This window comes from Pteropus alecto, unplaced genomic scaffold (assembly GCF_000325575.1).
Source record: "Pteropus alecto unplaced genomic scaffold, ASM32557v1 scaffold52, whole genome shotgun sequence".
Lineage (NCBI taxonomy): Eukaryota > Metazoa > Chordata > Mammalia > Chiroptera > Pteropodidae > Pteropus > Pteropus alecto.
Window position 1 is genome coordinate 2,910,906 of NW_006433941.1, and position 5,602 is coordinate 2,916,507.

Here is a 5,602-nt window from a genome sequence, read left to right on the forward strand (position 1 = left end):
CTGCTAGTTTTCGTGCTATACTTTACAGTAAAAAAGTTTTAACAGACGTAGGTGAACATTTGTGTATAGGAGAGAGGGAGGAAATCTAGAAAGAAATATATCAAAATGTTTATAGTGTGTGGTGGGATCATTGATTTTAGTTTTAATTACACTTTTCTATAATGTCTAAATTTTCAAAAATGAGTTTCAGTTGTATAATTGGAGTGAGGGTGGGGCGACAACTCATGAGCATTCTATTTTTATGCTGTTTCAAAGTCACTTCCTAAGTATGACCTTTGCCTTGTTTTTTTCCCCTTTTAATCATTTCCGTGGGGACAGGACGCTGACACGTATTGCGGATTTCGGCAGCCGCTTCTCAGCAGCAGTCTGGCCTCGTGGAGACGAGAGTTGAGATTCCGCCGTGTTCCCAACTACAGCGGCCCTTGGAGACAGCAGCATGAGCTGCTCCGGGACAACAGAGACCCGGCTTGCTCTGCCCCTCCCGCCGCGGTCCCCTCTTTTGAGCCGGACTGTCCCGGGAAAACGCCGAGCGCCGGCGTCTGGCAGCTGCTGGGGGACATCTGGGCCTCGGGCTCTGGCAGGGAGTCCTTTAGTCTCTTACAATCAAACCCTCCGTGCCGCTCCTTCATTTTTTCTGTTTGACCTGATGTTCACACGAAAAACAAACGATCCATGTAAGAAAGCGACTGGGATATGCGGAACAAAAGAGTTTTAAAAGATCAAAAGACTATTTTCACTCGTGACCTCGTGGCGCAATGGTAGCGCGTCTGACTCCAGATCAGAAGGCTGCGTGTTCAAGTCACGTCGAGGTCACGGTTGTCCATTTTTCCATTCCAATGCACTTGAAGGTTAAGCCTCTTGTTTCTTATGTGGACATCCAGGAATCCCTGTCCTTAAGTACAGCGGAGAAGAGGAATGAGGTTTAGAAAAGAAGGGCCTCTCTTGATGATTTAGGAAACGCTAGGAGGCACCCCCTGATACTGCCACCCGGCCGCCTTCATCCTTGCACCTTGGCCGCTCCTCCTCTTACCTATGTCACAAACGTGTCACTAGAAAAGCTATTTGAAAAGAAAAAAAAAAGGACAACATACTAGAAAACAGTTACGGGATGAAAATTGTCAAAGAATAAAATTATTTTTTAAAGTTTAAAAAACAAAACTCATAATAAGAGTAATGTAAATTAAATTAAAATACAATGAGCTATTTTTAACCTATGGGATTGGTTAACATTTGATCAAAAAGCTTATGTTAAATTACATAGCTCATATCCTTAAAGCTATGAAGAACAGGGACGTAAACCCAAGAACAGAAGAAATTAAAATAATTATAAAAGAATACTTTTCATTCAGCCTGTTTAGAAAAGTTATCTAGTATGTTTTTCAATATTGCTTCTGTTCCTTTTGTTGTAGACTTATTCCAGGAATTTCATCTACCCTTCCACATGGTGGATAATTACCACAAAATGGTTGGGTAGTTACTCTTCTTGAGACTCTACAACTATAACCTCCTCTCAAAAACTTTTTTCTGTTTTCACATTTTCTCTGCCTTTTAAGGTATCTTCTCAAGTTTGGTATTCCATTTTCTGCAATTTTAGTTCTGCTATTTAAACAGAGTGCATTGTGATTCTGGTATTGCAATTTTAGTTTCCTTAAGGTGTTTCCATGTTTTATTCTCCTCTTTTAAAGTAAGCCAGTTGTTCCATAAATCTTTTCACACTTCATTTCAAAGAGGCCAGATCTTGAGGAATGCCTCATATTTTTTTTCTGAAAAAAAATTTCTAAACCCTTCCATATTTTAGCGGTATGTTTTTCTTCTACCGGAAGCTATTCCGTTTTTCTACTTCTGCAGAATTAAAAAAACAACTTGCTTTCATCTCTTACTCATCCTTTATAATCACTCTTTCTCATCATCTAAAATCTCTTTAGACTCAGTGCAATATCAGGAAAGTGGCTAATGCTTGGTCCTGCTCTCTCTGCACTGGTGGGGGTCAAATCTCTTTTCAGTTACATTAGCTAAGGACAGGTTAAGGGCAAAACTCCTCTTCCCATTTCTGGTGTTCAGGAGGCTTCCCCTATGGTTTCCTGTGCAATTCCCATGCTATTGTGAACCACTGAGATGAATGACCACCACAAAATCAGTACTGAACATGAGAAATTCCACATTTCAGCATGAATGTCTTAAATGGCTTTTGCCTCCTTGGCCAGGGCAGAAAATAACACCTTCCTATTCACTTAATCTCCTATAATTAACATTTTAATTTAATGCCAAACAAATATTTTGAAATGCCTTAGATTCTTCCACCTTTCAAGAGTTTTACATTCAAAGACTCTATTTAGTAGATATTATAGCCTAAGAATTAGTTCTATGCAAACTTTACTAATTTTAAAGTTTTAATGACATCCTTCAAGTTTATGTGAATTAATAAAATGCTCTTTTTATATACTCATAAATCAAATTTTATAAAAAAAATTACTTGTCAGATAGTATTTTATCATTAAAATCTTCTTTTATTATTAAAACAGATTTTCAGTTGTTAGTTTTAACTCTAATTTATTTCAGATGAATAAGCATTTGTTCTCCCAACATTGAGAAACAAAATCAGCATACTTTAAAAAAAAAATAGAGCAACAGTATTTTTTGTGGGCAAAGTATCACTTCTTAGAAAGAAAAACTAGGGATAAGGAAGGGGAAAAATTATGGGAAATTTTCCTTATGCATCATTTCTTTTTTTTAAGTGATTTTCTCCCTTTATTTTTATGACAGGAACAATTTATTTTATTTCATTTTTTAACAGTAAGTCATATATATTTTACATTATATGTTCACTGCCCACGGTTAGATTTTTTTTTATCACATATTTGACCCTTTTTACCCCATTTACCTTTCCCCTTCCCCCCACACTCTGGTAATCACTAGTATATTGTCCATGTCCATGAGTCTCTAAACGAAGACTCATGTTTATTTGTTGCTTTTAGGTTTATATCCCACATATAAGTGATATCATGTGGTTTTCAACTTATTCTGTCTTGTTTATTTCACTTAGCATAATTATCTCAAGTTCCGTCCATGTTGTTGCAAATGGCAGTATTTCATCTCTTCTAATGGCTGAGCGATATTCTATTGTATATATGTACCTTAGCTTCTATATCCAATCATCCACTGGAGGGCACTTTGGTTGCTTCCTTGTCCTGGCCACCATGAATAATGCTGCTATGAACATCAGTGTGCAAATATCTTTTTGGATATGAGTTTTCAAGTCTTTGGAGTAAATACCCATAGAGGAATTACTGGATCACGTGGTAGATCAATTCTTAGTTTTTTGAGGAACCTCCATACTGTTTTCCAAAGTGGCTGTATCAATTTGCAGTCTCATCAGTAGTGTATGGGAGGTCCTTTTCCCCTCAAATCCTCTCCAACACTTATCTTTAATTGATCTTGTTGATAATAGCCATCCATACAGGTGTGAGATAATATCTTATTGAGGATTTGCTTTGTATTTTCCTAATAGCTAGTAAAGTTGAATATCTTTTCATATGTTTATTGGCCATTTGTATGTCTTCTTTAGAGCAGTGTATATTTAAGTCTTCTGCTCCCTATTGAGTTGTATGAGTTCTTTGTATATTTTGGATATTAGGCCCTTACAGAGACATTGCTTGCAAATATATTTTCCCATTTGGATGGTTGTCTCTTTACCTTATTCATGGTTTCCTTTGCTATGCAGAAGCTTTTTAGTTTGATGTAGTCCCATTCATTTTTTTTTTAATTTTACTTCCCTTGCCTTTGAGGTCAAATTCATAAAATCCTCTTTAAGTCCAAGGTCCTTGAGTTTAGTTCCTATGTTTTCTTATATGCAATTTACTGTTTCAGGTATTACATTCAGGTCCTTAATCCATTTTGAATCAATTTTGGTGTGTGGTGATAGACAGCAGTCTAGTTTCATTCTTTTACAGGTGGCTTTCCAGTTTGCCCAGCACCATTTATTGAAGAGGCTTTCCTTTCTTTATGCATGTTTTTGGCTTTTTTGTCAAAAATTATTTGCCCATATAAATATGGGTTAACTTCTGGACTCTTGATTCTGTTCCACTGGTCCGTGTGTCTGTTTTGCTACCAACACCATCCCGTTTTGATCACTGTCACTTTGTAGTATAATTTGAAGTCAAGATGGCTTTGGCGACTTGGCGTTTTTTGTGCTTCCATGAAAATCTGATGATTTTTGTTCTATTTCTTTAAAAAATGCTGATGGGATTTTGATGGGGATTGCATTAAACCTGTATAATGCTTTAGGATATAAGATCATTTTAACTATGTTGATTCTTCCAATACAAGAACATGAAATGTCTTTCTATTTCTTTTATCTTCTTCTATTTTTTTAATAAGTTCTTATATTTTTCATTATATAGGTCCTTCATAGGTTTTGTTAGATTTATTCCTAGGTATTTTTTTCTTTTTGTTGCAATTGCAAAAAGAATTATTTTTCTATTTCTTTTTCTAATTTGTTACTAGAATATAGAGATGCTAAGGAGTTTTGAATACTGATTTTATATCCAGGAACGTTACTGTATTTGCTTATTGATTCTAGTAGTGTTCTTGGAGTCTTTAGGGTTTTCTATATAGAGAATCATGTTATCCGCAAATAGTGACAGTTTGACTTCTTTGTTTCCTATTTGGATGCCTTTTATATCTTTCTTTTGCTTGATTGCACTCACTAGGACCTCCAATGTTGTTGAATAACAGTGGTGATAGTGGACAACTTTGTCTTGTTCCTGATCTTAGAGGAAAGGTTTTTAGTTTTTCATCAATAAGTATAAGGGTTTGTCATATATGGCCTTTATTATGTTAAGGTACTTGCCTTCTACATCAAATTTTTTAACTGTTTTGATCACAAATGGATGCTGTATATTCTAGTTGATTGGTCTGTAGTTTTCTTTTTTGTGTGTTATCTTTACCAGGTTTTGGTATCAAGATAATATTGAGTTAGGAAGTATTGCCTCCTCTTCGATGTTTTGGAAGAGTATGAGGAGAATAGGTATTAAATTTTCTTTGAATGTTTGGTAGATTTCACTGGTGAAGCCATCTGGTCTTGGACTTTTACTTTTTGGTAGATTTTTGATGATTATTTCCATTTCCATGCTGCTGATGGGTCTATTTAGATTTTCCCGTTCTTCTTGATTCAGTCTAGGAAGATTGTATTTTTCTAAATACTGGTCCATTTCTTCTAGGCTATTAAATTTGGTGTTATATGCTTTTTCATAGTATTCTTATATGATCCTTTGTATTTCTGTGGTTTTTGTCGTAATTTCTCCTCTTTCATCCCTGATTTTGTTTATTTGTGTCCTTTATCTTTTTTCTTTAGTGAGTCTAGCCAGGAGTTTGTCTATTTTATTAACCTCAAAGAACCAGCTCTTTGTTGCATTTATTTTTTCTACTGTTTTTTTTTTCAATTTCATTTATTTCTGCTCTAATTTCGATTATTTCTTTCCTTCTTCTGACTTTAGGCTTCATGTGTTCTTCCTTTTTTAGTTGTTAAAGATGAAGTGTTAGGTTGTTTATTTGGGGTCATTCTTATTTTTGGAGATAGGCCTGTAATGATATGAACTTTCCT

General features: G+C 35.3%; 1 non-coding gene across 1 annotated transcript; it reads left to right on the forward strand.

The window, feature by feature from the left end:
- Positions 1 to 741: 741 nt before the first annotated feature.
- TRNAW-CCA lies at positions 742 to 813 on the forward strand. The gene has a single exon. It is a non-coding gene; the product is annotated as a tRNA-Trp (tRNA).
- Positions 814 to 5,602: the final 4,789 nt, after the last annotated feature.